This window comes from Eretmochelys imbricata, chromosome 3 (assembly GCF_965152235.1).
Source record: "Eretmochelys imbricata isolate rEreImb1 chromosome 3, rEreImb1.hap1, whole genome shotgun sequence".
NCBI classification, from domain to species: Eukaryota; Metazoa; Chordata; order Testudines; family Cheloniidae; genus Eretmochelys; species Eretmochelys imbricata.
The window spans coordinates 107643758-107664314 of record NC_135574.1 but is presented as its reverse complement, the minus strand read 5'-3'; positions in this window follow the sequence as shown (position 1 = coordinate 107664314).

The following is a 20557-nucleotide window of genomic DNA, read 5'->3' as shown; positions in this document are numbered from 1 at the left end:
GAACGTGCTGGGAGAAGCGGGAGGAGCTCAGGGCCCTCGAGGCCCATCGGGCCAGGGCGCCTTTGTTCGATCCCGCATCCGCCTCCTTCTGGAGATGGATCGCGGCTCCCGCTTCTTCTATGCCCTGGAGAAAACGAAGGGGGCCAAGAAACACGTCACCTGCCACCTAGCAGAAGATGGCACCCCCCTCACAGAACCGGTGGAGATGTGCAGGAGGGCCCGAGCCTTCTACGCAAGTCTTTTCTCCCTGGATCCGACCGACCCTAGCGCTTGCAGAGTGCTTTGGGAGGAGCTCCCTACGGTCAGCGCAAGTGACCGAGACCAGCTAGAGTTGCCTCTCACTCTGGCAGCGTTCTCGGAAGCCCTCCGTTGTATGCCCACTAATAAGTCTCCAAGCATGGACGGGTTGACCGTGGAGTTCTACCACGTGTTTTGGGATGTCCTTGGCCCAGACCTAGTCACCGTCTGGGCCGAGTCTCTGCAGAGCGGGGTCCTCCCTCTCTTGTGCAGGCGAGCTGTGCTTGCCTTATTGCCGAAGAAGGGGGACCTCCGCGATTTACGAAATTGGCGTTCCGTCTCGCTCCTCAGCACAGACTACAAAATTGTAGCAAAAGCAATCTCGCTGCGGCTAGGGTCTGTGATGGTGGACGTGATCAATCCAGACCAGACCTACACAGTCCCAGACCGCAGTATCTTTGATAACCTATTTCTGGTTTGGGACCTTTTGGAACTCGGGCGTAGAGACGGTCTGTAGTTCGCCCTCCTGTCCCTAGATCAGGAGAAGGCATTGGCTAGGGTGGACCACGGGTACCTCTTGAGCACTCTGCAGGCGTTTGGCTTCGGACCCCTGTTTGTGGGTTTTCTCCGGGTGCTGTACGCCTCTGCAGAGTGTCTGGTTAAGCTCAAATGGACCCTGACCAAACCAGTCAGCTTCGGGCGAGGAGTACGGCAGGGGTGCCCTCTCTTGGGCCAGCTGTACGCTCCGATGATCAAGCCCTTCCTCTGTCTCCTCCGCAGGAGGTTGACAGGGTTGGTCCTGCAGGAGCCGGAGCTGCGGCTGGTCCTGTTGGCGTACGCTGATGACATGCTCTTCGTGATCCAGGACCCCGGCAACTTGGCGCGAGTGGAGGCATGCCAGGCCATCTATTCAGCAGCCTCCTCCGCCCAAGTCAACTGGGTCAAGAGCTCTGGCTTGGCGGTAGGAGACTGGCGGCAGGCGAGCTCCCTCCCACCCGCGCTTCAGACCATCCGGTGGAGTGCAGGTCCGCTGCTCTACCTCGGCGTTTACCTTTCTGCCATGCATCCCTCTCTGCCGGAGAACTGGGAAAATTTAGAGGGCGAGGTGATAGAGCGGCTCCGGAAATGGACGGGATTACTCCGATGTCTCTCCCTCCGAGGGAGAGCGCAGGTGCTTAATCAACTAGTCCTGTCCATGCTCTGGTACCGGCTCAACACCCTGGTCCCAGCCCCGGGTTTCCTGACCAACGTCTGGACATCGATTCTGGGGTTCTTTTGGTCAGGAACGCACTGGGCCCCTGTAGGGGTCCTTCAGCTACCCCTGAAGGAAGGAGGACAGGGCCTGAAGTGTCTACACACTCAGGTCCGTATCTTCCACCTCCAGGCCCTACAGAGGCTCCTCTATGGTGCAGGCAGTTCAGCGTGGAGCACACTGGCGCACGCCATCCTGCACCGCATCTGAGGGCTCCGATATGACCGGCAGCTCTTTTATCTCCATCCGGGAGATCTTCCGCGAGACCTCTCCAGGCTGCCAGTCTTCTACCAGGACCTCCTCCGGACTTGGAAACTGTTTTTAATGAGCAGGTCCGTGGCAGTCACCAAGGGGGTAGATCTCCTCGCAGAGCCCCTGCTACACAACTCCCAGCTCCATGTGCAGGTGGTGGAGTCCCACTCGGTGCACCAGAGCTTGATCCTGGCAGAAATCACGAGAGTAGGAGACCTCCTGGACTATGACCGGGGAGACTGGCTGGATCCCCTTATGCTCGCCCGGCTCATGGGGCTCTCCAGACCTCGTACCCCCCGGCACGTACTACAGGAGAGGAAGGCCGCTTTGCCACCCACTGCTTGAGCTTACCTCGACTGGGTCCTGCTCGAGGGCACACCCTGCCCACCCTCTACCCCAGGCTCGTCAGACTTTTTAATTGGACCCCTGCCCCGCAGATCCAATTGCCCTCCCCACCCCTTCACTGCGAGCAGGCTGCATGAACTGCAGCCGGTACGCTTCCAAACAGTGCCAAGGAAACATCTATACACGCTCACGCTCCACACCCTTCATGCCCTCACCCTAGTGTCCCGCCCCAACACAAAGTGGCGAGACCTCCTGCCACCTTTGGAGGGTGAGCAGCCTCGGTGGGCCAGCCTATATTCCACCTTGTTGCCGAGGCCCGTCGGGGACATTAGTTGGCGGCTCCTTCACAGAGCTGTGAGCACGGGCACGTACTTGGAACAGTTCACCCCCATCCCAGATACTTGTCCCTTTTGTGGTGTGAGGGAAACCCTGGCGCACGTATATCTGGAGTGCACCAGTCTGCAGTCCCTGTTCCAGCTCCTCACAAATCTCCTATTACATTTTTGGTTGCATTTTTCCCCTCACCTTTTTATTTATGCACTTCCCATCTGTGGCCTCACAAAGTCACAGGGTCTCCTAGTTAACCTCCTCCTGGCCCTGGCTAAAACGGCCATCTATAAAACCAGAGAGAGGAGGTTGGCCGATGGAGTTTCCTGTGACTGTGGGGCCGTTTTCCGATCCACGGTCCGTTCACGTATCCGGGTGGAGTTCCTCTGGGCAGCGTCCACCGACTCCCTTGATGCTTTTGAGGAGCAGTGGGCGCTGTCCGAGGCTCTCTGCTCGGTGTCCCCGTCCGGCTCCCTTTGTTTTGACGTTTTGATTGGGGGAGAGAGTAAGGGATCCCAGCCCCAGCCATTGCTGCTGCGTACACCACCACCTTAGAGGGGTCCTTTCGCACGTGGGTGCACGTGCCCCTCCCCCAGGTTGTCCACCTCACAGCCTGCCCCTTTTGTTGGGTGCTTTCAGAGGAGGGAATTGTTGGTGACACTCGGGTGTGGCACCAGGTAACTCGAGGGGGTGGCAGACCTTGAGAGTCGATGAAGCCCCCTCGCTCTGGACCACCAGGTAACTTGGAAGGGTGGAAGACCACGAGAGTCGAGGAAGACCCCTGCTCTGGGCCCAGGCAAGCTTGAACACTTCCCTCCCCTGAAGCTAATGAGAAAACAATTGTGATTGGTTGCTGTGTTACACATTCCATATGCTGTTGTTTTGTTTTGTAAGTGTGTTATGCAATAAAAAAAACAACCTTTAAAAAAAAAATTACTCTCCTATAGCCATCTGGCCCAACCCTGTCACACCACAATCTTAAAAACTTAACTAGAATTGATTCTGTCTATTGAGACTATAAACTCCTTTGGGCATGACAGTACCTGCCCTTATCAAAATAAATAAAATAACAATATTACAATGGCATAGAAACTATTACCAGTGCTGCATTATTTAAGTTTACTGTAGTTAAGAATCTTTAGGTTTTTAAGATGTTAATCATGAGAAAGATTTACAATTTCATTCAATGAATAATTGAATCTTCAGTCCGTTACCCTTAACTCACTCATATTCCAGAGAAACATATTAGATTCTTCATAATACGTGCAAATGTTCCAGCAGGGCTTTCTGTTACTGTGGCTTCTAGTCATGTTAGATTGTCTATGTAATTTTAGATAAAGTGACAAATTGATAGTGTTTCATTTCACAGAAGGATCTATGATGACTAACAGCGAGCTTTGGAAATAACTCATGTGATGGTATATCATTGTAACCCTTGAGAAATGACAAGGAATGGTACTACTGTGGTTTTAGTAGTATGCAATAGATTATTTTTCATAACCCATTTATTTCCAATGGCTGCATGAGAATAGTTTTTTTAATCTGCATTTTAATCTTCTGTATGAAACAAGAATAAATTATGCATGCACAATAAATGTGAAAGATAAAGAACTTTAAATGGGAAGTTTAGTAAATGTGTAGAATTAGAGGGAGAAAGGATTAAGCTGTGATAGACTGCAATATCTGAATAATCAGAACACTCCATATATTTTTATAGTTCATACTGTGTAGTGTAGCAGACATTCTAGTATTAGCAAGGTGATGAACCAAGCAGCATATGCTGCACCCTACAAAGGAGTCCCTGCTCAGCTTGCCACACAAGGTGGTATCCTATTTGTCAAGGAAAGTCCACGCAGCCTACATGGCCCACAGGAAGGAGCAGGCCTGTGATTATGAGGTGGTAATAGTGGCCATTCTGGACCCGGTAGTCCTCTCGGCAGAAAAGTAATCATAGAATCATAGAACTGGAAGGGACCTCAAAAGGTCATCTAGTCCAGTCCCCTGCACTCAAGGCGGGACTAAGTATTATCTAGACCATCCCTGACATCCCATCCCCAATGATGGAGATTCCACCACCTCCCTAGGCAATTTACTACAGTCCTTAACCATTCTGAACAGTTAGGAAGTTTTTCCTAATGTCCAACCTAAACTGCCCTTGCTGCAATTTAAGACCATTGCTTCTTGTCCCATCTTAAGGAGAACAACTTTTCTCCCTCCTCCTTGTAACAACCTTTTATGTACTTGAAAACTGTTATGTCCCCCCTCAGTCTTCTCTTCTCCAGACTAAACAAACCCAATTTTTTCCCTCACAGTTCATGTCTTCTAGACCTTTAATCATTTTTGTTGCTCTTCTCTGGACTTTCTCCAATTTTTCCACATCTTTCCTGATATATGGCGCCCAGAACTGGACACAATACTTCAGTTGAGGCCTAATCAGTGTGGAGTAGAGCGGAAGAATTACTTCTTGTGTCTTGCTTACAATACTCCTGCTAATACATCCCAGAATGATGTTTGCTTTTTTTGCAATGGCGTTACACTTTTGACTCATATTTAGCTTGTGATCCACTATGACCCCCAGATCCCTTTCCGCAGTACTCCTTCCTGGGAAGTCATTTCCCATTTTGTATGTGTGCAACTGATTGTTCCATCCTAAGTGGAGTACTTTGCATTTGTTCTTACTGAATTTCATCCCATTTACTTCAGACCATTTCTCCAGTTTGTCCGATCATTTTGAATTTTAATCCTATCCTCCAAAGCACTTGCAACCCCTCCCAGCTTGGTATCATCCACAAACTTTATAAGTGTATTCTCTATTCCATTATCTAAATCATTGATGAAGATATTGAACAGAACTTGATATTGAATAGAACAGATAATGACAAACTTTGGGCTCCTAGATGGGTTTATGGGGTACGGCTCTGAGCCTTTGCAGAAAAGTTAACTGACTGGGCTACTCACTCTCTAAGGGCACATATCTGAAGTGTGGAGAAAATAATGGATGCCACAGTATTGAAATAATTTCTCCAGAGCCTCCCCATTAATATGCACATTTGGGTCTGAAGGCACCAGTCAATGACCCTGGAATCAGTGGTCATGCTCACAGAACAGTTTGTGCAAACAGACTTTCCCAGAAGAGCAGCCCAGCTTCTTTCAGGAACGGGACTATGGGAAGAAAGGGGTGACTTTGCCACCCCTAAGAATGACTGAAAAGAGAGCTCGCTCATCAGCACAGAGTGGCCAAATGGGAGCATTGGTACAGCTGTGCTGCTGTAAGGTCTTTAGAGTAGATGTGACTAAGACTCCTTGCTTATACAGAAGGGCCCAAGCCCACTCCCTGGATCAGAACACCTGAAACACTGGGGGTACTCAAATCCAACCCTGTAGCCACATTTTGAAAACAGCCTATGTCTGTACAATACAGTGAACCAAAATTCACTTGACATAACACCCTCCCCCACAAGCCAAATACATTCAAATTAGAAATTAGGCACACACTTTAAAAAAAATAACAGTAAGAGTTAAATGATCATTGAAACAATCTGCTAAGGGACATGAGTGGTTCTCTATCTCTCAGATCAAGACTGGCTGCCTTTCTGGAAGTTATGCTTTAGCGAAACAAATTATGCTTTATTATTATTTATTATTTGTATTATTAATACAGTGGTAAGTGGATGAAGTTTAATGGCCTGTGATACACAGGAGGTCAGACTAGATGACCTAATAGTTCCTTCTGGCCTTAAACTCTACATCTGTGAAACTCCAGTTTTTCAAAATCCAGATGCAGATGTTGTGACTTGAGTCTATCTCTAGACCATCCTCCTGTGGCATGGGCCATGCGGGATGACTGATGTAACCATGCACAGCCCCACAGAGATCAACAGGCCTCCACATGGGTGCATTGGTGTGCCTGTACAGATTACAGTGTATGATTGGGGGTCCGAATGTGTAGGTCTTTATAGCGGGGGAAGCTCTCCACACCAGTCAAGAATAGGTTAAAGAGCATAATCAATCCCACCCCGCTTCACCTTGACAATCCTGGAGAAGGGTGGATTCTTTAGAGGGATAGTCCTTGCGCAGGATGGGTGGCATTCAGAAGCAAACGGAACTAGTGCAGAGAGCTGCCTGTCTCCAGGGAACAGTGCTTGTCTACTGGGGAAATTGCTTGAGAATACCAGCCAACTGCATCCTCTGAGGAAATAGAAGGATCAGCTTTTCCTCACTCTTATTTTTGGAATCTTGGGATTCAGCCTTGTTTGACTGGATACACAAGGGAGAAGGATCCAAGACCTTCCTCCTGAGGACTATTGGTCAGGCGGGCAGAGTTTATAGAATTGTTCTATACGATTAACTCAAAGGCCTCCTCAACCATGGTAACTCCCCAACCAGTTCCCCATTTCCATACACAGCCCTTAATTTGAACTGTAACCTCAGCATAGGTCATATCCAATGTTCTCTCTAATTTTTGACAGGCCGTGTGCGCAAAAAATTTCTTCTGTGCAAATTTTTGACAGGCCGTGGGTGCAAAAAATTTCTTCTGTGCAAATTGTTATGCTTCTGTGCAAATTTTTGTGTGCGCGGTGTTTCGCCGTGTGTGTGGGGTTTAGGATCTGTGTGTGCGTGCACACGCGCACAGCTTAGAGGGAACAGTGGTCATATCCCCTCTTTTCTAAACTCCCCCTTACCTCCTCCTATGCACGTCAGGGGTGAGTTTTGCAACTACTATGTTTATAGTCCTTCCTTCCCATAAGGGTAAAACTGTGAAAAGGCCTTTGTCCCAGTCAGTAGTGGAGCCAGGTACCTTACCAGGTCTGACTTCCCCACCTTATTCAATTCATACCCATTTCAAGAGCATGTAGGAATACATCCATGTCCTCTCCCTCCATAAAACAAGGAAGTAATTTGGAGTCTACACCACACACCAGGGCACATACCTGGACGCTGGCTCCCCCAACTGGTTTAGGGGTCTGTTCGAGCAGTTTCTCCAGCTCAAACTGATGCTGCCACTTCTTGTCCTTCTCCTCGTGCTGGAGATGGTTCTCCTTCTCTTCTCTCTCACACTAACACAGCCTTTCACAGTCTTCTCTCTCTTGTTCCTGGTCCGCTAGATTTCCAGACATGCTCAATCCCACTTCAGCTGCAGTTTCTCCTGCTCCAGCTGTTCAGCTGTCCTCCAATCCTGTTGCAATGGTGTGCTTGGTCTGGACGGCACATAGTTGCTGCCTCTGTTAGCCTCTTCCCTGCTTCCCTCCAAGGCACTGGCTTCAAGAGTCTCCCTGTCTGCTGGACCCTCTGTGAGGTCTTCTGTGAACCTGGACCATCACTCCTTGACTGGTCATTAGAATAGAATAAATGTACTAGCTGTGATGTCATCTGGTCTTCAGAGTTAAGCTGTATAACTCAACCAGCCAATTTTTCTTCAGCTGTTCAGAATTCATTTCCCTGTCCCTTTTAACTTACCCTTTCCCAAAAAGACTATTGAGACTTTTTTTCCTCTGTGTTTTTCCTAGTATGGTACTTGCTTTTCCTGCTGTTGGCACTTATGGAATTTATATTGTTATCAATTCTACTGCTAACACCAGCTCCCCAGCTGTTGCCTTTCTGGGTGGAGATCTGGGTCTCTTGCTCTACTGACTGGGATATTTTCAGGTTGCACAGTTCCCTGCCTTCACTGTGTTATTCCCAGCACCTGTTTGGTTGGTCTTCAGAGATGGTTAACTGGTGTAATTGCTACAGTTACAAGGTACCACACAGCACTTCCTATGGAAGCCAACTTAATTCTTAAGATAAAAAGCATTTCAAGGAAATATATTAAGAACAGCAAAATAAACATGCTAATAAGCTCACCTGACTTCATCCTAAATGGATTGTGGTAGGAGCAGTCCTTCAACACTCCACCCCAGGGGCTTCCTTATGTTTACCAGTTCATCCCAGCTTCAGTTCAGTTTTATCAGTGGGCCAGTCCTTTCAACCCTACCCTAAGGTTTGGAGTCCTCCATGGACCAGCTGTCCTATCTGTTTGTTGGATCAGGAAGAAGGACCTGAGACAGCTTAAAACCAGGCTATTTATTCAAAGACCCGCTCTTTGTCTGTTGGTCCCTGGAGAATCCAATTTGAACTTTTTATATGCACACCCTTCCAGGGAGGTGGCTTCTCTGGAGATGTTACAGCATGAGTGATTTTGCCCCTGCTATTCTCCTAGTTATTCTTCCCATGGAAATGCACACAATCCCACAACAACATATAGACAATTGCATTTTTAATACAATGGATCCCAGAGGTATTAACCCTGATTCAATCAGGTTTAACTTTACTGAATTAAGTTTATCTTAATTCCATAAGGTTTGTTCTGGAGATTGTCACAGTTGCACCAAATTAGATTAGTTGGAAGAAGGCAAATATCAAATTCTGCAGTCTTAGGGCAGTGATGAGAACCATAGGATATGTCTTCTGAAGTCCTACACACGACTGAGTACAGCACCAATCTGGATGCAGCAACTCAGTATGGCTTTGCTGAGGGCACATTAAAATTTGGGCTAGGCAAATCTGGCAGCTGATCACCTGGGTTAACTCTGCAGTGAAGAGAGACCCTCCGAGCCATGTACACAATCTCTAATGATGACAATAGGGGGTACTCTGTATATATTTGAGAAGGGAGTTTGGCATGGAAAGATGACATTACATTAAATTCATTGGTACATTTTAATTTCCTCTTTTTTTGATGGCGACTGCAGAGCAGCGGCATACGCATTGTGTTTGGGCATTTTATACAGAAAGGGTAAATTCTACCTGCAAACGCACCCAGGAAAAGCCACTGATATTAGCATCCAAAGAAAAAGATAGCATATGTTGCTCTATGGAGGCAGAGTCCTAGAATGTGTGTAATAGGGATATATGCTGCACCCTAACCTCATCCCACATTTTTATGGGCTCAGATAAAATGACTGTGGATCAGGAGGTCATCTACAGTGCTGGGTTTGAATTTCATTCTGTTCGACACAAAGTAGGCAGTAAAATGAATGATTAACATGCCTGAAAAAGGGCAAACATGGGTAAATTAGATGTTCTGAAATGGCATTTATCAAAGAAGGAATCTGAGAAGTCAGTGAAAATTTCCTAGGTAATGACACCTTACAACAACATTGTGGTTCTCATTCTTAAAGGTTTCTATGTGTACCCCAGCGGAAAGATGATCCTGCAGTAGAGCTGGTCAGACAACAGTAAGCATTTTCAGGAAGATATTAGAAAGAAATAGGGCAGAAGTAAAGCGGGATGTGAAAATTTTTCATGTACATTTCCCAGTTTTTCAACCATAACCAAGTATTGTTGGTGTCTATTCGGTAATGAAAATGTGCCCCCACAATATAACAAACAGAAAACCAAAACAAAATCTGCAAAAATGTTTGCTTAAAAAAGTCATTTTTCCCCAACCTGCTGTATGTACAGTACTATAGAGTCTTCACAAGACATATTCCTTGAGGCTGGAAAAGCCAGGGAAAAGGGGCATGGCTAGAGAGATAGGTGTGTCCAGGGTCTCCAGGTAGCCCTCAGCTGTGTTTTGAGCATCTTGTTGCCCCTGCACCTATGGTAAACTAGAGCAGCCTCAAGCTCTTCTAGCACAGTACAAAGGGAAAAACTTTGCACTTAGCAGTACAATACAAGGGAGAACATTGAGCCACTTTTGCAAATCATCCTTATTGTGCTTTCTTGTTTTTTGGGGCATGCTTGAAGATCTAGCTCAAAGTCTTAAGTGTTCATTGCCTCAGAGACACCATTTAAATTACATTTTTTCCCTTCATTTAATCTGTGGGGCTTTTCCCTGGATGTTTCACAATTCCTTGTTGTAATAACAAATAGAAATTATTATACCCATATTACTGTATAATGCCCACAAATCCTTAAAGAGACCCAATCTCATTTGCAATGAAATTTTGTTAGTGGCAACATCTTTTCCAGTACAGACAAAAAAGTAATAAAAAAACATTTAAGGAATCTAAACTGCCTACTCTCCTTTCTTTGTACTTCAGATTGCATATCTATATCTATATCCTACGTTATAGTGTAAATTGTGAGAGAACTTATAAATATCCCAAAAGTGATGCATTGTAGTCTTGATTCTGACACTTACACGGAGTCTTTTACTTTGTAAGTGATCCCATTAAAAATGGGCCTCATGTGGTGGTTTGGTATTTAACAGGCTAAGTGAAAGATTGTACAGCTACTAGAGTTTGTTAATATTAAGCTTGATTTGTTTTGATTGCAAAGACGTTTTGCCAGATCATTTCTGTAAATTATAATTAATTGAGGTGCCCTGGGATCTACATATTATATCAAATACTAATCCTCTACAGGACAGTATGGTCTCTGTTGTTAGACAATCCCTACCAGCTCATATGTAGCTGTAGTTCTGATGGTTTTGATGAAATGTTCTGCACTGGATTCTCTCTCTCTAGGGAGGTCAAAGCATTATAAAAAGAGACTTAATAAAAGCAGGCAGCCAGGTACTCCACTGCCTTGCCACGTGTCACCTCTTACACTTGCAGACAGGAGTGTATAAAATGCTACCAAATCAGAATGGTGGAGCATGTACACCCACAGTTGTAAAGGTCTTCACAAGGTCAAAGGCAGAGGAGAATCAGGCCCACAGTCATTAAAGTTATATTATACATCCAATTTTTTTTTCATATCAGGAACACCATGTGGAGTGCACTGGACTTTGAGGGTAAAATCATGCACTCTTCCCTCAGGCAAAAATTCTCATGCTACCATCTTCCACTGGGAATATATAAAGGGCCAGATCCTCAGCTGCTGTACATTGGCAAGTTATACCAGCTGAGGATAAAGCTCTCTGTTCTTATTGGGCCTGAATCACCACTGCATTACTCTGGTTTTACTCCAGTGCTTGCTCCAGTTTATTCCCTATTGATTTTAATGAAGGGAATAACAGTGGTGTAAAACTGGAGTACCACAGTTGGGAATCAAGCTCAGTGTGTTAAAGTTTATTGTATAGTAGAGAGAGGCTGCAACCTCAAAATGCAGCTCCAGATCTGAATCGGATATCCGAAAACCTAGAGTTCAATGATCTTCAGACTCAGGGTTCCAATACAGCCCATTATAAAGACAGTGGTGACTTGAAAGAATTGGATTTATGTCCAGGTTCAGAAAGTCTGAGAGTATGCAGATCAGGGGGGTTAGCTGAGGTTTATTTTCATTACATGCTCTAAAACAAAGAATAAATAAGCAGTTTCATAGTGCTTCTCATCTGTAGATTTCAAAACACTTGGCAAAGGATAGTATCATTGGCTCCATTTTACCGTTGAGGATAGCGAGGAAGGCAAAAGAAGTGGCTTGCCAAAGTAACATGGTAAATCAATAACAAAGCCAGGAAGAGAGAAGCTAGCTCACCTTACTCTCAGAGTATGACTACACTGCAGTCATAGGTGGGATTGCAGCATGTGTAGACATACCAAGCTAGTTAGATTAAGGCTGTGAAGCTATAATAGCATGAATTGGTTGCCAGTGTACATACTCAGGCTCCCTGTGTGATGGTTCTCAGGGTTCCCAGGACTGTGAGTCATCTGATCACCCTGCCTCCCACATGAGGGAGGCCTGCTTTTGCCAGCTGGGTGTCAGTTCCCTGAAACCACCAGCATATTGGCTATCCAGCACTCAGCTCTGGGCAATGCCAGCACTTACTTTCTTTGCAGGTTAACAACAGGTGCACCTCTGTCTCTGACCCCCTTTGAAGTGTTCCTCTGGAGTGTCCACCCCCTCATCCAATGAACACTCACAGAAATACCAGGCTGCTGTCCCCAAGGGATCAGTGTACACACCAACTTGTAGTCTTCAACTCAGGATCAGCACCTCCAGGGAAGACCTGTGAAAGAAAACAAAAGATATTATCTGTGAGGAAACTGAGGCACGCTGCCTCATGGCTTTAATGGCTGGATGCCAAGAGAACTATAACACAGACTGCCTTTGAGCTAGTCAGTGACTAACCCTCTTGCAGTAAACTAACTTTAATTGGGGATTGGTCCTGCTTTGAGCAGGGGGTTGGACTAGATGACCTACTGAGGTCCCTTCCAACCCTGATATTCTATGATTCTATGATTCTATGATTCTAAGGGCGGGGGGGAGGTGTGACATTCTATACCTTGGGGGAGCGTGCTGTAATCCCCATATTCCTCATTTTCATATATTCATGATCTTAGTATAAAGCATGCCTTGTAAGGTATCAGGGGAAAGATTATGATCTGCTGAAAGTTATTTCTCTATCCATATATTTATATCATTAATGCATATGAAGTTATGAGAATTGTGTGCTGATTTTCTTTGTTTTCTTTCTCAGCTCTTCCCCAGAGGGCGGGGGGTGAAAGGGCATGAGGGTACCTCACAGGAAGGAATTCTCAAATGCTCCTTTGTGGGCTCAAGGGGACGTTTTGCATTTGGATGGTGGCAGCGTTTACCAAGCCAAGGTCAGAGAAAAGCTGTAACCTTGGGAGTTTAATACAAGCCTGGAGTGACAAGTATTAATTTTTAAAATCCTTGCGGGCCCCCACCTTCTGCACTCGAAATGCCAGAGTGGGGATTCAGCCTTGACATGGTGGCAGAGCGGTGGGATCATTTTGAACCAGAAGCACAGACCTCAGGATTTTAAAAGGACACATTTTTCCTTTCAGCTGCTTGCAAGCCAGGGATGTTTTCTTTTCTTTTCTTTTCTTTTCTTTTCTTTTCTTTTCTTTTCTTTTCTTTTCTTTTCTTTTCTTTTCTTTTCTTTTCTGCCTGAGGAGTAACAGGCACACCAAAGGATTAGCCTGCAAAGTCAGGAGTCCAAAAAGCAGTTTATTTCTTTTTCTTTTCTAGCTTTGTGGAAACAAAATAGTTAGGCTACAGTAGGACAGCCCTGTACATGAGGTTGAGGTCAGGCACGGAAACGTAGAGTGACCAGTCTTCCCAAAGTGGCACGTCACGGAGAAGATAGACCCAGATCAAGCCCAGACATCCAGCTCCATGACGGAAATGAAGGGAGGAGATGGGGGACTGGGAACTTCCCAGGAGGGAAGGATCAGCCCTCCCCCGACCAAAATCCAGGTGCCACGCTGGAAGGATGGCCTTAACCCAGACCGAGTTCTGACTGCGGAAGGCAGGGATTTCTTCCTACAGATGATGCGCTTGGAAGCGGAGGACAAAAGAGAGGTGAAGAGCTTGGAGTTGGAAGCTGAGGAGAGGAGACAGGTGAAGCGCTTGGAAGCGGAAAGAGAGGTGAAGTGCTTGGAGGCGGAAATGCAGGTGAAGCGCTTGGAGGTGGAGTTAGAACTGAAGTGCTTAGAGCTGAAAAGGGCTAAACTGGGTCCACCAGGTAACCCTAACAGTCCTTCTCCAGGTAACGCTCCCCATTCCAAGAAATTCCCCCCATGCAAAGTAGGTGATGATACAGAGACCGTCTTAGAAAATTTCGAAAGGGCCTGCCCTGGGTACAACACCCATATAGACAAGTAGATGGTGGAGCTGAGGCCGCAACTCAATGGATCCTTAGCAGAGGTGGCAGCTGATATGACAAAAGAACACATGAATGAGTACTAACTTTTTAAACAAAAAGCCAGAATTAGGATGGGGCTAACATCCGAGCATGCCTGTCAGCAGTTCAGAGCCTTAAGGTGGAAACCAGATGTGGCATTTTCTTGACATGCTGATCACACTGTAAAAAATTGGGATGCCTGGATATCAGGAGCAAGTGTTAAATCTCTGGAAGATCTGTCTCTCTTCTAATGCAAATGGAGCAGTTCTTAGAGGGTGTTCCTGAGGAAATAGAAAGGTACATCCTAGATGGAAAGCCCAAAACTGTAATTGAGGCAGGGGAGATCAGAACCAAATGAGTGGAGGTGGTGGAGAAGAAGAAAGCTAGTAGCAGTTGGTGCAGATACCAGAAGGGGCAACCGGAGATGACACCCCATGATCGGGGTCAGCCCAAATCCCCACCTCACAAGAAGGAGCCCTCCACACATCCAGGGAAACCACAGATGCCCTCTTGTCCCACCACTCCACTCTCCAACCACCCACCTCGCCCGAGCCCATAGTCAGCTGGGCAATGCTTTAAATGTAATGAGCTGGGGCATGTGAAGACCAACTGCCCCAAGAGCACCAGCCAACTACAACTCATCACCCAGAGTCCCACCAAGAGCCTTTAGGCCCAGATGCCTCGCAAATACCCGCAGAGCGAAGGGAAACTGTGAGTGTGGGAGAGAGGAAGATTACTGCGTGGAAACACACTGGAGCACAGGTGTTAGCTATCCACCAATCCTTGGTGGACCCAAAATTCATCGACCCAGAGGCCCAAATGACGGTGCAACCCTTTAACATGATGCTCGCATCTTCAGGAACTCTGGTCTGTTTCAATAGCTGCAGGAAGGGACTTTCTTCCCAGACCAGAAAATAACCGTTGGGGATGTTGAAATGCCTATAGTTATTCTTGGGGACCCAGCCTACCCCTTAATGCCATGGCTCATGAAGCCATACACAGGCAGCCTGGACAGTAGTCAGGAGCTGTTCAACTACAGGCTGAGCAAGTGCAGAATGGTGGTAGAATGTGCATTTGGACGTTTAAAAACACGCTGGCGCAGTTTACTGACTCGGTTAGACCTCAGCGAATCCAATATTCCCACTGTTATTACTGCTTGCTGTGCACTCCACAATATCTGTGAGAGTAAGGGAGAGATGTTTATGATGGGGTGGGAGGTTGAGGCAAATCGCCTGGCTGCTGGTTACGCACAGCCAGCACCATGGCGGTTAGAGCACAGGAGGGTGCGGTGTGCATCAGAGAAGCTTTGAAAACCAGTTTCATGACTATCCAGGCTACAGTGTGAAAGTTCTGTTTGTTTCTCCTTGATGAAACCCCCCGCCCCTTGGTTCACTCTACTTCCATGTGAGCTAACCACCCTCCCCTCCTCCCTTCGATCACCGCTTGCAGAGGCAATAGTCATTGTTGCTTCACATTCATGCATTCCTTATTCATTCATCACACAAATAGGGGGATAACTACCAAGGTAGCCCAGGAGGGGTGGTGGAGGAGAGAAGCACCAGGAGGGGTGGTGGAGGAGGGAAGGACAAGGCCACACAGCACTTTAAAAGTTTAAAACTTTAAAACTTATTGAATGCCAGCCTTCTGTTGCTTGGGCAATCCTCTGGGGTGGAGTGGCTGGATGGCTGGAGGCCCCCCCCACACTGCGTTCTTGGGCATCTGGGTGAGGAGGCTATGGAACTTGCGGGGGAGGAGGGCGGTTGGTTACACAGGGGCTGTAGCGGCGGTCTGTGCTCCTGCTGCCTTTCCTGCAGCTCAACCATATGCTGGAGCATATTAGTTTGATCCTCCAGCAGCCTCAGCATTGAATCCTGCCTCCTCTTATCACGCTGCCACCACCTTTCAGCTTCAGCCCTCTCTTCAGCCTGCCACTTACTCTCTTCAGCCCGCCACCTCTCCTCCCTGTCATTCTGTGCTTTCCTGCACTCTAACATTGTCTGCCTCCACGCATTTGTCTGTGCTCGGTCAGTGTGGGAGGACAGCATAAGGTCAGAGAACATTTCATCGTGAGTGCATTTTTTTGCCTTGTAATCTTCACTAGCCTCTGGGAAGGAGAAGATCCTGTGATCCCTGAAACACATGCAGCTGGTGGAGAGAAAAAAAGAGGGACAGTGATATTTAAAAAGACACATTTTATAGAACAATGGGTACACTCTTTCACTGTAAACCTTGCTGTTAACATTACATACATAGCACGTGTGCTTTTGTTCCAAGGTCACATTTTGGTTTCCCCCACCATGTGGCTAGCCCCTCATCCCTCCCCCCTCCTCATGGCTAACAGCAGGGAACATTTCTGTTCAGCCACAGGCAAACAGCCCAGCAGGAATGGGCATCTCTGAATGTCCCCTTAAGAAAAGCACCCTATTTCAACCAGGTGACCATGAATTATATCACTCTCCTGAGGATAACACAGAGAGATAAAGAATGGATGTTGTTTGAATGCCAGAAAACATACACTTCAGTGCTTTGTTCTACAGTGATTCCTGAGTACGTGCTACTGGCCTGGAGTGGTAAAGTGTCCTACCATGGTGGACGGAATAAGGCTGACCTCCCCAGAAACCTTTTGCAAAGGCTTTGGGAGTACAACCAGGAGAGCTGCGAATGCCAGGGCAAATTAATCATTAAACATGCTTGCTTTTAAACCATGTATAGTATTTTAAAAGGTACACTCACCAGAGGTCCCTTCTCCACCTGGTGGGTCCGGGAGGCAGCCTTGGGTGGGTTCGGGGGTACTGGCTCCAGGTCCAGGGTGAGAAACAGTTCCTAGCTATCGGGAAAACCGGTTTCTCCGCTTGCTTGCTGTGAGCTATCTTCCTCGTCCCCAAAACCTGCTTCCGTGCTGCCTCCATCTCCATTGAAGGAGTCAAACAACACGGCTGGGGTAGTGGTGGTTGAACCCCCTAAAATGGTGTGCAGTTCATCATAGAAGCGGCATGTTTTGGACTCTGACCCGGAGTGGCCGTTTGCCTCTCTGGTTTTCTGGTAGGCTTGCCTCAGCTCACGCGGCACTGCTTCGGGTCCCTGTTACGGTCTCTGTCCTTCATGCCCTGGGAGATTTTGACAAATGTTTTGGCATTTTGAAAACTGGAACGTAGTTTTGATAGCATGGATTCCTCTCCCCAAACAGTGATCAGATCCCGAACCTCCCATTCGGTCCATGCTGGAGCTTTTTTGCGATTCTGGGACTCCATCATGATAAGCTCTGCATGGTCACCTCTGCTGATGAGCTCCGCATGGTCACCTGCAGCTTGCCACGCTGGCCAAACAGGAGATTGAAATTCAAAAGTTCGCGGGCCTTTTCCTGTCTACCTGGCCAGTGCATCTGAGTTGAGATTGCTGTCTAGAGCGGTCACAATGGAGCACTCTGGGATAGCTCTCAGAGGCCAATACCGTCTAATTGTGTCTACAGTACCCTAAATTCGACACAGCAAGGCTGATTTCAGAGCTAATCCCCTTTTCGGGGGTGGAGTAAGGAAATTGATTTTAAGAACCCTTTAAGTCGAAAAAAAGGGCTTCGTCGTGTGGACGTGTGCAGGGTTAAATCGATTTAACACTGCTAAATTCGACCTCAACTCCTAGTGTAGACCAAGGCTAAGGGGTACTGGCAAGCGCCACTAGATGACTCAGCCAAGGAAAGGTCAGGTTTCATCACTCATGTAGGGCTGTATGAATTTAATGTGCTCCCTTTTGGACCACAAAATGTACTTGCCACCTTCCAGAGACCTTCTGGCTGGATTTGGGGAATTTGCAGTCATCTACCTTGACAATGTGGCTATGTTCTCAGATTCATGGGCAGAACACCTGGAACACCTCCAAGCTGTCTTCCAGCGGATAAGGGAGGCAAGATTAACTGTTAAGGCCAAAAAGTGTAAAATAGGCCTAAAGAGGGTAACGTACCTTGGACACCAGGTGGGTCAAGGTACTATCAACTCCCTACAGGCTTAGATAAATGCTATCCAAAATTGGCTTCTCCCTAATCAAAGAAGCAGGTCCAATCCTTCTTGGGCTTGGCCGGGTATTACCGATGATTTGTACCACACTACAGCCAAATTGCTACCCCACTGACAGACCTGACTGGGAAAAAACAGCCAAATGCAGTTCAGTGGCCTGAAAAGTGTCAAAAAGCCTTTAACCTTTAAGTCAAAAAGCTTAAGGCGGCCCTTACATCTGACCAGGTACTAAGGGCCCTGGACTTCAACCAACCTTTCGTCATAACCACAGATGCATCTGAGTTTGGTGTTGGAGCAGTTTTAATTCAGAGAGGACCAGATCAACAATTCCATACTATTGCATTTCTCAGCAAAAAATGTCATCAGATCATACCTAGAACTACTTTATCTGGAACTCCCAAATGTGTAAGTAGATCAGGAATGTTTAGAAAGATGCAATTAGGGTTATTTCTGTTTATTTCTTATAGCTAATGGACTCCTCTGTGCTAACCCCAGGTGCTTTTGTTTGCTTGTAACCTTTAATCTGAATCCACAAGAAAGCTATTTTGGGTGCTTAATTTTTGGAATTGCTCTTTTAAAATCCAGCAAAAGCTTAAGTTCCAGAAGTATTTTCTTTCTTTTTTGTTTTTAATAAAATTTACCTTTTTTAAGAACAAGATTGAATTTTTGGTGTCCTAAGAGGTTTGTGCCTGTTGTTTGATTAGCTGGTAGCAACAGCTAATTTCCTCTCAGCTCTTCCCCACATGGGGAGAGGGGGGAAAGTGAAAGGGCTTGAGGGTACCCCACAGGGAGGAATTCCCAAGTGCTTCTTCCTGGGTCCAAGGGTTTTTTTTATGTTTGGGTGGTGGCAGTGTTTACCAAGCCAAGGTCGGAGAAAAGCTGTAACCTTGGGAGTTTAATACAAGCCTGGAGTGGCAAGTATTAATTTTTAAAATCCTTGCGGGCCCACAATCTTCTGCACTTGAAGTGCCAGAGTAGGGATTCAGCCTTGACAGTATTGTTCCCTTTTACTGAGTACAGACATAACAGTTGAAATTTCATATCTGTATATTGTATTTAGCTGAGATTTGTGCCACAAATTTAACCAGAAGAGCCATATCAACCAAATGGAAAGTTCCAGGGCAGCTGATGGCAGCTGGACACTTACTCAGGAGAGCATGCACTTAGTGCAAAGTGACAGCCTGTATGGTGTGCCTCCTCTGAGCTTTGAACAGGTCGCTTCCAAACAATACAACAAAACAAAAACAACCCACTGTTTCCTTTGAAGTAACTCAAGTAGCAAACAGGAAAGAAAAGTTGTGAGGCAAAACTAAATTACTCAGAGAGGGAAATGGGTCAAGATAGTGCAAAGTAAATTGGAAATAATCACATCAAGGTGAGGAGTGCAGGGTAGGTGTAATTTTCTGGGAAATAACATGGAACAGGAAGATATTAAGAACACAAGTAAAAGACACAGAATTTGTTAAATTAGAAAAGCAAAAAAAAATAACTGTTTTTACTAACTAGGCATGAGGGAGGATGCACAAGGGCTGTACAATTAGATCTGCATGGGTTTGAGGCTTAGAAAAACAAAATGATGTATATCACATAATTTTTGTATCTTTTTTTAAAATCCCATGAACCCACACAGCTCTCCTCACTAGCCACCATCTCTAAAACAACCATGGAGCCTGTACAGATCTGCACTATTATCATGGAGTTTGCAAGTATAGGATGCACGATCCTCCAGTATTTGCAGAGCTGTAAGAACGGAAGCAGTGTGGAACATGATGATTTCTTGAAGGCCAGATTGCTGTGGGACATAGTGAGAACCAATTAAAAGTTGTTGGTGGCATTCATGGAACATTTGCAGATGGCTGAGCACTGCTTCTAGGCCCCCAACACAAATACTGACTGGTATCATATAGCAATGCAGGTTTGGGATGATGAGTAGTGGCTTTGGAACTTTCAGATGCACAAAGTCACATTCCTGGATCAGTGTGCCGAGCTCACGCCAGCCCTCCAGTGCAGGGACACTGAAATGAGAGCTGCACTGACAGTGGAGAAGCAAACGGCTTGTAACTTCAGATTGCTATTAGTCAGTGGGAAATCATTTTGGAGTTGGAAAATCCACTATGCGGCCATTGTCATGCAAGTGCCTTCATTAATTGTCTCCTGCTATTCAGGATTGTGACTCTCAGCAATGTGGAAGACAAAAAAGTGGATGGATTTGCAGCAATGGAGATCCTGAAATATGGTGGAACAATAGACAGCATGTGTATCCCTATTTTGGCACCAGACCACCTTGCCTCAGAGTTCATCAACAGAAAGGGCTACTTTTCTATGGTTATGCAAGCCCTGGTGGATTACTGGGGACACTTCACCAACATCAGTGTTGGCTGGTCAGCGAAGGTGCATGGTGCTTGCATCTTTAAGAACACAGAACTATTCAGAAAGCTACAAGCAGGGATTGTCTTTCCCATCCGGGGGATTACCATTGGCAACTTTGAAATGCTAATATTGATCCTGGAGAACCTAGTCTACATCTTGTGCCCCTGGCTCACGAAGACTTAACCGGTTACCTCAACATCACCAAGCAAAGATTCAACTACCAGCTCAGCAGGTACAGAATGACATTTG